Source organism: Fistularia commersonii, chromosome 18 (assembly GCF_037954325.1).
Source record: "Fistularia commersonii isolate RoL2024-O1a breed Wild chromosome 18, RoL_Fcom_v1.0, whole genome shotgun sequence".
Taxonomy (NCBI): Eukaryota; Metazoa; Chordata; class Actinopteri; order Syngnathiformes; family Fistulariidae; genus Fistularia; species Fistularia commersonii.
Window position 1 is genome coordinate 8,370,332 of NC_141301.1, and position 15,926 is coordinate 8,386,257.

General features: G+C 37.7%; 1 pseudogene; it reads right to left on the bottom strand.

Annotated features, from left to right (window-relative positions):
* LOC147224293 (cilia- and flagella-associated protein 337-like) overlaps nt 1-15,437 on the bottom strand; it is a 38,115-nt pseudogene extending 22,678 nt beyond the window's left edge.
* Between the last annotated feature and the right edge of the window lie 489 nt (nt 15,438-15,926).

Below are 15,926 nucleotides of genomic sequence, written 5' to 3' on the forward strand. Positions count from 1 at the left end.
CTTTTCACCTCCAGAACATTCCTTGCAAAATCCTCCTTCAAGATAGCTCCTACTAAATTTCTCTTCTTCTCAGTATCTTGATTGTGCAACTTAAAGCCTACTCCTAAGCTTCCTGCCTTACTACCTTTCCACTTGGTCTCCTGGACAAACAGTATATCCACTTTCCTTATCTGCATCATGTCGACCAACTCTCTACCTTTTCCTGTCATTGTCCCAATATTCAGTGTAGTCTCTACACTCAGTACCACACGCTTGCCTTTCCTCTTCTCTCTGTGCTTCTGAACACACCTTCTTCTCCTTCTTCTACCTGCAGTAGTCCAGTTTCCATTGGTTCCCTGTAGGTCATCAGTACCAATGATGGCTGTTGTTAATCCGGGCTTCAACCGATCTTGTATTATATAGTTATTAGGTTTGATTAGCATGTTTGGTTTTGGCAAAAGTCTTATGCCGCATGCCCTTCCTGACACAACCTACCGCATTTATCTGGGCATGGGACCAGCTCAGGGAGACACCAGCTCGTGCCGCCTTGTGGCTGCATTGATGAATGTTAGTGCTGCATTGACAATTAGTATCCATATTGCATTGTACTAGAGTGGATGTGAAAGGTTCAAAGACTTTTAATTTAAAAACTGATATACCACTGGGTAGTTCAATATGCAGGAACAGGACAACATGTTTTTAATCTTTTCTATCCTATGGGAGCCATGTACTGGCAGTCTTTTTTGTGACAACATATGACAATGTATTTTCCACCTGATCAAAGAAGGTTTCAAATTGTTAATTTAAGTTTTTAATTTTTTTAGTTTATTATACTTAAGCTTCCAGTTTATTTTGCATTTCTAATTTCACTGAACTACATGTGATGTGGCCTATTGCCATTTCTTGAAGAGATGATATCCTTTGGGGGACAATGGGTTTATTCTATTCTGTCGTGATAACTCTGGTCATTAATTAGGAATACTTATTCAATATTATCAGCCTCAATAGTTATGCAGATTACATTTTTCCCTCCAATCTCCTACCCCAACAGAAGTGTGCAGCACTACATCAACTTGGAAACAAGGGTTCTATAACTATGTCCTGGCATAGGCCAATGTGTATGTTGTGTGCTCAGCAGGAGAAGGAGGCAGGTAAGTCAATTCCAGGAGGTTTTATTCACAGCACCAAAACTTTAACAATTACTTTAACTTTAACAGCACCAAAACTTTAACAAGCTATTCCTCATGGAATAGCTGGAGAGGCTTTTGTAACAGTGTACTTGCAAATTTTCTCTTTTTAAAATGTTTTGTTACTTTTTTTTCAAATGTGCATTCACCAATATTATGAATGCTAATTAATGTGAATCATGTTTAAGTCACACTGGGTATGTTTGTGAGGAGATCTGCTGTAGAGTGATTTAACTTAATTTAGGCAATATTTTCTAATAAAGGTATTTTCTTATCACTCATAAGCAAACAGTGAACAAGTGAACAAGAATACAAAATAAATGACTGTAAAGTGAAGTATGACGTAGGGAGAAGGTAAAATGTCCTTATGTAAGATTTCAAGAGGTTACGATGAAGAACAAATGTCTTTAATCCAAAAAGAAAAAATTCAATCATACCTTTACTACATAAATATTAATATGACTGTCAGACAAATGTTGTAGGGAGTGTTTCCATTCCATTCATTTTACATTATTAATTCATAGATTAGAATTATACCTCAAATTCAAAATTCACCACTACCAAAGTAACACTTCCAAGACCCTGGAGTAAATCTTCACAGTGAGCCATTCTGACTGCCTACTTGTCTGAACAGACTGTTATAGGGCACACAGGTGACAGGATCCATGTGGCTTGTGATCTCCTCCACCTTCATAGTCTCCAACACTACAAGCAGACTATTAAATGAGAGCAGAAGGAGATCACACTCCTCAAGAAAAAACAGAAGTGTGTTTGTGTCATCCTACATCACTGGAAAGACACCGGCCACATGGTGAACACACAGTTGACTTGACACTTCCCAGACACGCACAACCTTGATGATATAATGAGAACATGAATGACCACAAGCAACAACATGGAGAATATTATTCTCCATAATAAATCAGACTTCTAATTGTGTAAGCTAGATAATAGCAGATGTTTTCAATGCTGAAACACACGCTCTATGTTTGATCAATTACATTACCTGAGGACACCCAATCCCATCAGCCTAAAAGCTGATTCCAGTGGTTATTGTGAGCATTTAAGGTGTGCTGAGTGCTCATACAGCTTAAAACTGTATATCCATCATGCACTGGGTTAAAAGTGCTTCAGAGAAAATTAATTAGATTATATTATGTTAATGACCTGGAAACCTCTCCTCCAAAATGACTTCAAAAACCTGTTTTGGGGAATTTTTGACCCTGTCATCAAAGAAAAAAAAGCAAGCAGTGGCTAAATGCGGTACTTCAAATCAGTTGAAATGAGTTATGTCAGCATACAGTCTTACACACATTTCAGTGATAATGAAATCATCTTCTGTGGTCAATAATTCATGAAAATTACACTTAGAGGATTTTTCCAAAGGAGGCAAAGCACACTATCAGACTACTGCATATTGTTGCAGTGTCTCATAATCAGAATTCACAGGTACAAACCATCTTGCTTTATGGCCCAAAACAAGATGATAGTGCCAAGGTAAAGCTTTTAAAGACTTCTGCAGAGGTGTTTAAGAAAAGGGCAGACTGACAAATCACTGCTTTAATATACTATACACATTCTCTCCTGCAAAGTCAAATATTTCTGGGAGCCACAACTGGAAGAGCAAAAGCAACACAAGGTTTCTTTATAACAAAAAACAGCCCATGAGTAATTTGATTCTTCTGTTGCTCATTACAGCTAGGGATTCCAATTCAAATTCTAATTCAATCTCAATTTTTATTTTATTCTTTGTCATCACATTGTCTTCTTATCATGTACCTTATCCCTGGAGTAGCTGAGCAGTTGTTGCTTTGTCTGCATGAAGCGGACAGCGATAACAGGACCCGTGTGACCGGTCAGTGCACATAGAAGCTCTGAGGTGACACAAGGGGTTTCACACCAAGACCTGATGATCAGCACCAGCTGTAGCTACAAACAAGTTATACTGAATTGCGTTAAAGAGGAACTAAGTGCATTTAAATACTATCCTGATCAAGAACTGCTGTCATGATCTAAAACCAAAATAATGATTGTTTTGATGCTGATCCATATGATGTATTGGGTCAGCTTTAAAATATATGGTTCCAGTTATCAAGATATCAATATAAATCTCACCAAAAATACTCTTTTTCTGTATGGACTGATTTTATCCTGCATCAGTGTTACTGTACAAAGGCAGTCAAATGGCTGATTCCATCACTAAATAATTTTTAAGTGAGTAGTATAACATTAAATGTATCTTTTTTTTTTACAACGCATTCAAGGTCCAACCTGTTCATTCATTGTTCAAAAAGGTCAGTGAATGTAAAAATGTAACAGTCATCCAGGATCTTTTTTTGCAAGTCTCTGCAGCATCTCTCCTTCATGCACAGCTGGCAGTGCTGGGGAGGAGGGAGGAACCATTGAATTCATAAGGGTATTTATTTTTATTCTGCACTTTGAAATGGTGGGCAATATCTAAATAATATTAAATATGAATCAATATTAAATAATATATTTAAATATATCTTCATAACCTCTGATACAATTTGGGTGATTTTAACTACATAAATGACAATGAGACAATGACGATTTGTGTATGATAAATGATGTTATTTGAGCTGTGACTGACGATGGGGTCCATAGCACACATTGGTCTCACCTATCAGATTAAGCACATGGTAGTGGTCCATATCGCACACTCCTCTCTTGGTAATGAAATAAGTGACCCTCAGGCTCTTTCTCTCTTTTTCCCTCTAGCCGATTACCACGCTGCTCTGAGGTCTCGTGCTGCATGACAAAAACGCCTCCAGTGAACCCAGGTAGCGTAATGCAGGAAGCAGGAGTGAAATTAGAAAAGTGAAAATACTGTGACAGACACCTGAAATAATATCATACTGACTCAAATAATTCTGAGTAGCAAGTCCATCATGTTCCAGAATAGTTTTTGTGGAGGGGTGATGATACATACAGGCTAACACTCGGGGACTTTCGAGGTCTGTTTATGTGGTTGCAGGGTTTAAAGAAACTATCATGAAATTGTTCCTGAGCCCTTGGAATCCAATAATATGACTTGTCAAATAGTAGAAGGTGCCCATATAAATGTTTCATTTAAATATGGAAACATCTTGAAATTTAAAACTGAGGTTCACTACCTGCACGATTGATTTTTCGCATTTCTCAGAAACTCTCTATACAGTATTTCTGACAGATATCATAACAAAAGCATGTGCTTTTTCTATGGAAGGATATCTTTTCTTTTTCCAGCATGTATTCTATTCAGGCATTGGAATTCCTATAAGATAGTGTAAGATTATACTTTATTAATCCCCATAGGGGATATCTGGTGTGGCAGTGGCACAGGGCAGAGGATAGGTGACAAAAAACACAAGCAATACCAATAAATATTAAACAGGACATTAAAAAGGAAATAGGCAACAACAGTAGAAGGATAAAAATAGAAAAACTGCAATGTGAGTGACTATAAATTGGATGTACAAGCAGCATAGGAAAATTTCTGTCCACCAATTCTTCAATAGCTTATCTTGTGCAGTTGTTAAAATTATCAATTCAACTTGTTCAACTTGTTCAACAGGTCCAATGAGGCTTAGGAAAAAGTTGTGTGGCTTAGTGTCTCATCAGTGTTTCTACAATGCATTCGGGTCATTTGTAATACCGCAGGGACCCAGTAACCAATGAACAGAACCCACTCGGACTTAAAACAAAATTTATAATTCAATCAACACTCAAATTTAAGTCTAAATGACAGTTGAACCCAAAAGGAAGGGATGGATTAACACCAATTTTAAGTGGTCGATAAGTGGTGCTAAGAAAGCTTGGACAACTAATAAATCACCAAGGACCTCAGTGAGCCTGTACTGAAATGGCCTTTTGAATTAGTGATGAAATCCCAGATTAATAATGTAATTAAGTGGATGACAGAAAACCCCAGAAAAAAAACCCTGCTTATTTAAAAATGCATGTTAAAAATCGTTTTCAGGCAGACAGTAGGTAATTGTATTTAGGTTATGAGTTTCCTTTTTGCTTTTTTTGTTTTTACTTTATGTATTTGCCCTGCACCAACAACAGACACAACTTGAATTAAACTTACAATGACACAAACTTTATGTTTCACCTCTACCATTTAAAATTGCACATAATGCATATTACATTAAAATCTTTAACTTGTTTTTCTGAACTTGTAGAGCAAAGATACAACACTCTTGATCAATCATACAACAAACTGACAGGGGTTTTGAATAATTCAGAGGGTGCCCTTGTTTTAAAAGGACATTTCACATGCCTATAAGTGATTGTGGAAAATTAAAGAAACAAATAACGACAGAGAAAGAGAGGCAGAGAGATAGTGGAACTATAGGTGTATTGTATATATGACTACTACATTGCAACAGCAGTTGATGGAAGATGGTTGAAGTAATTCATCAAATTTAAAGGAAAAATAAAACTGCAGCAGATTATGATGATGATATGCCCTGTAAGATATTTGTTGCTTTTGCCAAAATATTTTCATCAACAGAACTTCAACGGACATCTTCAACGGACTTTCTGAATGGCAATTCTAAATGTGCACTGACCGAAACGCTACCGCAGAACAAAACAGCTGATCCACAGCAGCTCAGCACTGTGAAGAATAAGGTCGGTTTGATTTGTACCCTGGTATTAAAGAAACAGTAATGGATCTGGCATCATCATCCATCTCAATTAATAGTGTGAAAATATCTAAATTGGATGCCACACAGCTGTATTAGTAGCTACTAATCTGTCAAAGATTACACAAATCAGCATGAGTTTTGATATGCCATATGACAGTCTTAGGTCAAAGATCAGGTGACAAATTATTGTGTCTGATTACATTTCATACATCACAGCTTCTCTCCGCTCCAAGAATTAAAAGATCAGCGGAGATTCAGACAGTGTTGCACAGAAATCATTGACAGATGAGCTCCCCTGTCTTTTCCTGACATATACGAATCATAAATTAAAGTATTTGCGATGCAAAGATGGATACTTAACTTCTATGCTCTCACCCATAAGCAGTGTTGCAATTATTTCAGTATCGCTGTGAATTTATAAATGATCAGAACGCAGGATTAATTAACATCGTCCATTCATGAGTTGTTAATATGTATTTTGAGTTATTGAGCTCAACTGAGGTGTTTCGTCATCAAGAGGACAAACATAGAATAAACAAAATCTCAAATAAAATACCACCAGATTCCACTAATAACAATTTCCAAGTTGTGCCAGGATAATTCATGGATATCGATCCCTTTCTACACAAGTACTGCAGAAAATATAATAAATAAGTAGCTGAGTAACAGTATTTGTTTACGATGCAATTTTTTGCTTAACAATTCGGACTGTGATACAGTGACACATACTTGAGGGGTGTGATAGAACAAATGAACACTGAAGACTGTGTTCTAACTCGGCAATGCCGATTGTTATGTCTACCTGTAGATCTACCTCCTTGCACCAAATAACCCACCTTTTGTATGAATTTGCACACGTTCAAAGGTCTGACAGTTTTTGATCAAACTTAGACAGTTATCATCTCTTAATGCCTTTGTGGCAAAACAAGAAAACAGAGTGAGACAGTCATCTACACGTACACGTAGATTGTTTTTATTGCGACTATAATAATAAATGTGAATCCACTGTGTGGATCCCCCTTTTCCCCTTTGAAAAGAAACTTTCCGTTTGACGTCCGTTTTTTACTCATTTTGCGAGCTTGTGGGTTTCAAAATAAAGATTGTTCAGACTCAGATAATAAAGCCAAAGGAAATAATTGATTCCACGGCCCGGGAGTTGGAGACCACTGATCTATAGGACTTCTTTTCTACCCATTTACAAGACAACTGGTCTACTTGTCCTGGAGCAGGACCGTGGACTTTGATTTGAGGTGCTATCTGCCATTCCAACCCCTTCATATTATGCAGATCATTTGGTGATGTTGCCAACAGAACCGTATCATCTGCAAAAAGGGAAGAAGCATTCCTGAGGTCTCCATACTGGACATACTACTCCCCAAAATCTGCACCTAAAATACTGCCCATGAAGATCAACAACAGAATAAGTAAGAGAGTTTATCCCTGGTGTAGCCAAGCACCAAATTGAAATCTTTCAGGCTTGAACCAAGAATGTGAATGCAGCTCTCACATCATTTGTACAGAGCCCAGATGGCTCATGGTAATGGCTCTGTGACCACACACTCCCACAGCACCTCCCACAGAAATCCTGGTGGACATGGACATGCCTTCTCCAAATCTTCAAAGCAGTTGTAGATAGGATAAGCAAACTCCCATAACCCCTTCAGGATCCTTGCAAGAGCATAGAGCAGGCTCACTGTTCCACAACTTGTACAGACTCCACATTGTTCCTTTTGAATCAAAAGTTCAATACATTGGGTCTCCTTTCCAGAACCCTCCAGAAGCTTTTACTGAGTGACTAAGCTGTGCAATCCCTCCGTAGTTGAAACACACTTTCTGGTAGACCACCACCCTTCTCGCCAACCTTCTCGGGTACTGTACCCGAGCTCAATGGCATGTCACCTCACCTGGATCAAGGAGGGCGCCCTGGTCCCCCTAATCCAAATAAAGATGGATGAAGCAGTACTTTTTGGATGAAGCAGTACCTTTTGCTCGCTCTAAGCGATCTCAGGCAAAACTGTTCTCGGTTCTACTACCTCAGTGGTGGAACAAACTTCTGGAAGCAACAAGACTAGCATCATCTATCTCAACCTTCAAGAAACAGGTAAAAACTTTTCTCTTTCAGGACTTTTTACTGCGCTGATGCCCCAGATCAGGTTAGGCACCAAGTTAGGCTATGCAGTGTGTGTATGTGTACGTTTGTGTATGTCTTTGTCAAAAATAAAAAAAAAAAACTCACTAACCCAAGCTTGCTGTTCTGTATATTTCCTGTGCATCTTGTATTTGCAAGTGTTATTTGCAGTCCCTATGTCCTCTATTGTAAGTCGCTTTGGATAAAAGCGTCTGCCAAATGTGATGTAATGTAATGTAATGTAATGAACCCCAGAGTTTCAAGTCATCAGTCAACTGCCGCAAAGAGTCTCTTCCTCATATATTTACAAAGAATAGTGAAATAGTAGATATATAAGTACATTTAGAACTTGTTCACATAAACTGGCAATGGAAACTGCCTTTCTATTCTAATGCTGGGCCTACACTTTACAAACAACCCATCTCAGACTTAAAACTGGCAGTTGTAAGAAATATTTAAGGAAATCTTCGAGTAGTTGTTCAGCGTGTTCCCGTCATCTCAGTCATTAAGTGTGAGCTGGTAGTCTTCAATCTTCGCACAGTTGTAGCTCTGTTTTTCCCTAGTCTTAGGGCTTACGATATTATCATACATGTTTAATATTAGTGCAAGTTTTTAGTATTACGTTTCAGTAAAGACTGAATCAACAACCAATAGATGAGCTCCAACACAACTGGAAAAAGGAAACCCAGCAGACAAACTGCCAGAGCAGTATTGGCAGCAGAGACGGTATTTGTTTGTTATGCATGAATGAGAACAGCAAAGGATGTCCCGATCAGTATGGAGTGTCCAGGAGGAGGAGCATACTGTGGAGCTGTGGGGAGAACAGCCAAGCTAGTATGATGTCAATTCTTAGATATATCATGACTGAGGGGAGAAGGAAAAGTGCTAATGATAATGATAAAAATATGTTCTATCTAAGACTGTTATTGATGTTGCAGTTACTTCACTTTATTCTTATCAATTTTTTATCTTTACCTTTATTTTATGTATATTTATTTATATTGATTTTATATATAGAGAGAGAGAGATTTTCATCTGCTCTAGTTTGCTATGCTGCCCCTTGTGCCCTCCAATGGCCTCTCAAGGAACATATAAAAACTTTGATTCTGATTCTGATTATTGAATAGCAATAGCAGAGGCTCTGCAAATACCTGGTGATACCTGCAAATACCTGGTGAAAACATTGCATGGTGGCAAAGAAATGCTTAAAAAGTCTAGTTGTAGTCTTCCACAAGCCTTTTCTACATCTTTGAAGTCTTTAGATGTGTAAATTATTTTCTGTTTACTGTCGAGCAAAATAAATTCTGGGACAGAAATGTGTTTCTGTTGGAATTGTCTTTTGCGTATTCTCTGGAAATCAGTCTAACATCTGTATTAAATAGCTATGATTATTATCTACAAACAAACACATGCAAAAAAACACTAATCTGATATGCCATAAATTACAAATTAGAAATCAAATTTTGGTTTTGCACAAAATAGTTATAGTTAATAGAGTATATTAATATATATGTCATGAACGCAGTCTTGCTATGAGTCTTAAACCTCTTTTACTTATCCCAATTTGTGTGCGTGTGCATGTGTGTGTGTGCGTGTGTGTGCGTGTGTGTGTGTGTGTGTATGTGTGTGTGTGTGTGTGTGTGTGTGTGTGTGTGTGTGTGTGTGTGTGTGTGTGTGTGTGAGTGTGTGTGTGTGTGTGTGTGTGTGAGTGTGTGAACACTTAGGTGGCCTCTGTGAGCCTGAAGGTTTGGATGTCTGAATAACCAGGCATATCTAATGGTAAACAGTCAACTCATACTGCAGGCTTGGTAACTTCAAAAGAATAGTACCAGCACCCCAGAGGTATGCAAACACACAAACACCCACTCTTTCCTTTCTTTTCTCACACTCCCAAAACATCACAGATGCACACAGGCATATACAACAAACCTTTACATATATTCTCTCTTGGATTTCAACAGACATGCTCCCACCCACACTGCATGAAAACTTTCAATTAACTGGTTCTTTTAATGCTCTGGTGTTGCCTCCTCTGTTTACCTTTTTTTTTAGTTTCTCTTTGTTTTCCCATTTGTTGTGCTTATTTATACATACTTCATTCTTGTTTTCCCCCTCTCAACCCAGCAAGTCTCCAAGCACTACTGCTGCTGAATCACTATCAAACATCCCGATGACTCTTCAGTGGCACTCTAGCCAAATGATGCAATCTAGATGCAAAGATGTGACCTCTTTGTTACACAGGATGAGCTTAAGTGGAGAGTCCTGAGTGGCCAGGCCTCTAGCTCAAACCTTATACTTGTTGGAAGGCTGGCTAAGGAGGAGTATGTAGAGGGTGAATCAGGAAATTCTATGTGTGTGTGAGTGTGTGTGTGTGAGTGTGTGTGTGTGTGTGTGTGTGTGTGTGTGTGTGTGTGTGTGTGTGTGTGTGTGTGTGTGTGTGTGTGTGATGATAGAGGCAAATCCATACATTTTCAGCCATCAGTCCTCTTTGGTGACATTGTCTGATGGGGAGGAGTCACTCCAGGTCTTAAAGGTGAATGTAAGGAAGTGTGTAAATGAATAATTTAGTAATAGGGATGAGAGATAATAAGCTGTTGCACGATTTGGGTCGATTCATGATGGGGGACCAGGGATTAATTAACATCAAATTAAATTGCCGAATAGAGAGACAAGACAAGGTACTTCAAAGTGTCAGATCCCCCCATACATCCTGGAATATCTGAGAGACCAGACAAAAAAAACATAATTTTCTGTGCCATAGGTTACACATGGAAAATTCAACAATAATCAACAATAGAATATGTTTTGAACTGAATAAAAGTATCAAGTTGGAATTCAAGTTGTATGAATGTTTCTGGACATTAATAGGTTATTGGCACAGATCTAAGTTGTGACCACAGTGTAAGTTGAGACCACATCCTTGTCTTTTTTTCTCTATTTTATATCTATAAGAGTAGATGAAGGACATTTTATGCATGCATATTTACTGTTTTTCAAGAACTGATTCAGTCTTCATCCTAGTATTACAATGAATTTTATAGTAAAACATCTACTTGCACTGCTTTCTAGTGACCAACCTGTTTGTTGTTGTCTGAATTTCAGAACTAATTGTTGTCTAAATAAAAGTGAATGAATCAGGAATTTTGTGACTATCATCTGAATATTGAATGTTTGAAGTTGCTGTTGCAAGAAACCAGAATGTAAAAGTTGGGTTATTTAAACAACTGACAACTTCTTCCAATAGGATACTGTCTGCTGAATCTATGTATAAATGCAGAATAAGTCTCTCAGTACTGTCTGGGCTGAAGTGAAATGTATTGCATTAACCTGGAATAAACACAAACATACAAAAGGTCAAAATTTCAATGTAATATAGGAGGAGATGGAAAGAATAGTCCCCCACTATGCTTTCCCTGCTTCCCCCTTCGAGTTTATATTTTGTGCATTACTGCATTCTTCCATTGTCCTCCAATGTCACCCATAGTCAAGATAGCCCAGTCTGGATGAGATGAATCCATCCAGTAGCCGAGACACCAGGGAGCAAACTTCAATCCCTACAGTAGAAGGAAATTTATGTGTCTCTCAAAAGAATATAGGCTATTCCCATTGTCACATTTTCGGGATGCTGTATTTGCCCAGTGACATTTTCAGGATGAAGAGACGAAAAAGAAACACACATAACAAATCCTGTGGACATCAGCGATGACAGGTAGCTTTTACCTGAAGTTTATATTTGCAGCTAAAATTCATGTTAGATAGTATTTCATAAAAAAAATACCTCCTTACTCGTGAATGACACGGCCATCTGGGAAAGATAAAAAGAGGATAAGGCATCAAGATACACCTATAAATGGAAAAGAAAAAGAGGGATTATTTAACATGATGTTGAGATGCATACGTTTAGAGGGCTAGAAACCAGTCACAAATCTAGGCAATTCCGGTCAGAATCAAACAGGGAACCTTCTTGCACTGCACCACCATGCTGCCACGTAGTAGTATATCTGGAAAATTTCTGCGACATTGTCAAAAAAATACATACATTACTGAGCCAGAAAGGATCAAAAGAAAAACAGAACCGAAAAACTAGTTTGGAACACCATATTAATGTTTCCAAAAACATTTTATGACATGCACTAAATTTATAGATCTGTTTTTAGACCTTGGCCTAAAGCATTATTAAGAAATCTTTTAAAGATGACTTAGATTTTGTTTGTTTTTTTTTACTCCTAAATATTTTATGTTTTTGAATGTATCATCGTAACAGCTGTAAAAAATTGAACAAACTAATACATTGTGATGGGGACAAATTTCAACAAACATTATGTCCAAACAAATATGATATTCATTCATATTTGAAGTTACCCTATTAATATTGCTGCATTAACCATATTTATTAAATAACAATTTTACTGAGTGTGAATTTGGTATCATCAAATAACAGGCAAGAACAATTGCTCTTTTCTGCTTTGTTTTCTGTTTTGGTGCTTTTCTTATGTTTTTATTTGTTCTGAATTTTACAGTCAATCGTCCATTAAAATTCTGTTTTCCCTTCCTTGCCAATGTAGTTTGTTCTGTACTGCATTATCTGCCCCTGTTATTCATCCACCATTATCGAGAGGATTCTATTTTTAATTGTAAAAAAGTTGAACGAATGTGTTAAGATAAGCAGGGTAACCAACGTTAAAACAATCAACGTGACTTTCCAAAAGTGTTGACCTTGTGCACATTTGTCAGCAGCTCCATGTCTGTGACCCTGAGGTCTTTGGATCTGACTGTGCTGTTTTGCAATCGATACGTTTGCAGAAGCGACATGTCCTCTCCAGACCGAAGGCCCACAATTCCTCCTTTACTCACAGTCAGGAACCAACCAAAACTCTGCAGGTACAAAACCTAGGAAGATCAGGGGACAGCATAAAAACATTTTATTGGCATTTTTAACCTTTCTTCAACTGTCAAAGTTATAGAAAGACATGCATAGAATGAGAGGTACGAATACTAATGTTATGAAGCAAATCATTTTATTTCTCAACAAAGAGGCTGGGAGGAGGGCCAATGGTACATTTAACTTGCTAAATTAGTAGATTGGACTAAGTAGGAGAAATATCTTTGGCTTCCTGGGTGTGTTGGTCCAGCAGTTTTTAACATTTCAATATTTTGATGCAGGCGGAAGTCATTTATAGAAAAGGGATTCAAAAAAAATAATTTATCCCTTCTTAGCAGATACTTGAGCTATATGCTCCTTCAACTGTAACAAACATATAATATGCAATAGCCTATTAGATGATATGGAAGTAGAAAGTTCCTCCATATAAGGGGAGCAGGGGCCAAGCATCATTAAATGGCAATTTCCCCAAAGAGATGCTTCCTAATCAGAGGTGGCAGATGATGTGCCAACACATTTTTCATTTTCCAGATTTACATGCCTTTCAAGGACAAAAATTAAGACAAAATGTCACCAACAAAACCATAAAAATAGTTTTTATTCCAACAGTTCTTTGTCAGAATATGCTACTTAGTGATTCAATTGAATGCATTCACATGATTTAATTACAATAATTGCAAATGCATTACCATTAGCAGACACAAAAGTGTCTGAATGTAAGCTACATGATAGAATAGAATGAATTTAAAGGTGTTGTACACTTAAAATACAATGTCCTTGGAACTGAAAATTCCTGGTTCGATTCCTGGCTCCTCCTCGTGTGTCGAAGAGTTGTTAAGCACTTGGTGTTGACATTGAACTCCTAACTTCTGCTCCACTGGTTCATCCATGATGGGTTAATTGCAGATAACGAATTTCCCCACAGGGATTAATAAAGGATAAATTATTGTTATTAAAATCTAAGTCAGAATATACTCATGAACTGTGCTTTTCTCTCAAAATAAATTTAGCTTGTTCATCTCTTTGAAAATAATCTGAAGTGGTCACAACCTTTCACCCATTTAAAATACAACTGACACAATATTCTGTCACCTGAAGGATTTAAAGATTAAAATGGTGAGCCATCACTTCATTCACAGTAGTAGGCATTTTCCAATATCCTCTACATTAGCATATTAATTGATAGATGTTAAACTTAGTTGGGCCATTTCCAGGCGCAAGATCCTAATACTTTTGAACATTTACGGAGCACAATGTTTAATACTGTGAAATTTCCTCTGGTCAGCAGACCAGAGGATTCTTTGGTCAATAAATCTCAATCAAAATGTTTTCAGATAAGAGCTAGGTCAGATGCTTAAAATGAGCTACATGCTCCAAACATCATACTTAACTGACCTTCATCTCTGCGGGAATTAAATGACACGGCCATTTACCTTTTATATCGGGTCTCCGTGTGGACAAGTTAGAGTGCGGAGCAGCTGCCACCAAGGCTCAGTATTGAGTCTTGTCTTGTTTAGCTTCTCAGAAAGCTGCTGTTGGAGGAAAGAGCAAAGATCGGACAGAGATGATCTCTTTGCACTGAGATCATGCTCAGTACGCTCTAATTGAAAATGAATTTATCAAAAAAGTGTTGATTTTAAATCAGGCTCAGAACACTTCTCTGACTTACCTCATACTGCTGAGGATATGGGTCAGGTCAAATTTAGACAGAAGGTGCATTGGCATGGGTCAAGTTACTCTTGAATTTTCCAGCTGGTTCTAAGAATTTCATTTGAAGGCCTTCTTTTCACTTTTTTCAGTTTTCCTTAATTCTTGTGCATCTAGAAATTAACATTGTTCACAAAATGATCTACCAGTGAGCAATTATTCAGGTGCTCCTTGATAAAGGAAGTGAGAGTAAGAAATTAGGGCCTCTGTTTGATGGTTTTGGAAACATGGAAATCGCATTTGTGCGGACTTACCCCAAGGAATAAATTTGACAGTACCTTACTGACAGCAAAAACTCTTATTTTGCCATTTTTACCAAAAAACTGTAGCTCTGACTTTTGTCCCAAGACGCAGGACTCATCTGATTGTGCCAGTTAATCAATGACTACAAAACATACAACTCATTAAGATGATGAAAAATACTGCTTTTGATCCTAGAGGAGGAGGAGATTATGTATTCTAATGAGCGTCTGGGGCAAACTATATAAAAAATGTAAATGGTTGAATCCTGTAACGAGTAATACGGGAAGACACTGGTTAAAAATGAGTAGAGTCAATAAGGTTAGGTTAATAACCTTATTATATTATCATTATATTAATAATCTGAAGGTTAATAAGGTAAAAACGGCTTTGTATGGTTACTGTTCAAACTTCCGATTGATGCCAAGATACAACTGATATAACTGCTCTGCCTATAACTGTGATGATATGGGATGGCATTAAAATAGAATATCTTGATCTGCTCATTGCACTCCTCTATCTGCTTTCCAAAAGAAATAAGGTGTTGTAATGTGAGACTTTTTATAAACCAACAAAGGCTCACCAGGAAAAGACTGCAGCTTTCGGTAGTCTTCAGTCTTCATCCTGCTTTCAAGCTGTGCCACCTCCATTCTTGTTCCCATGGTAACAACTCAGAGCTGTCAGTCAATCAGCAACACAGCAAGCATGTGTATGTGTGTCTTCTCTGAAGGCTCACAATCAAATAATAGATTTCCTGCATTTCTAGCTGTTACATGATGAAGAATGAGATGTTTCCTGCCAGGGTAATTCCTACCCACATCTGCCACACAGCAGGTTGTCTTGTCATCATAATCATACGGCAGAGTCACTGCACCAGCTGAGTTCTTTTGCTGTGTCTGTTCACCTATCTAAACACGTCCGTGTTAAGGAGTGTGGAAAGGTGTTTCATTTTCAGAACATTTCCAACATGTTTGGCGGCTCTCAAGGTGAATGAATGAGGACCTAAATTATGTCTCAGAAATGGTCTGAGGAGGTGGCAGGTTGCCAAAGCTTATGAAGCCGATGAAATGTAAGGTGATCTGAAGTAAAATACTGTAGTTAGGAAGACGAACAGCTTGAATTATAGAGTGAATCAAAGGTAAGGTTTGTAA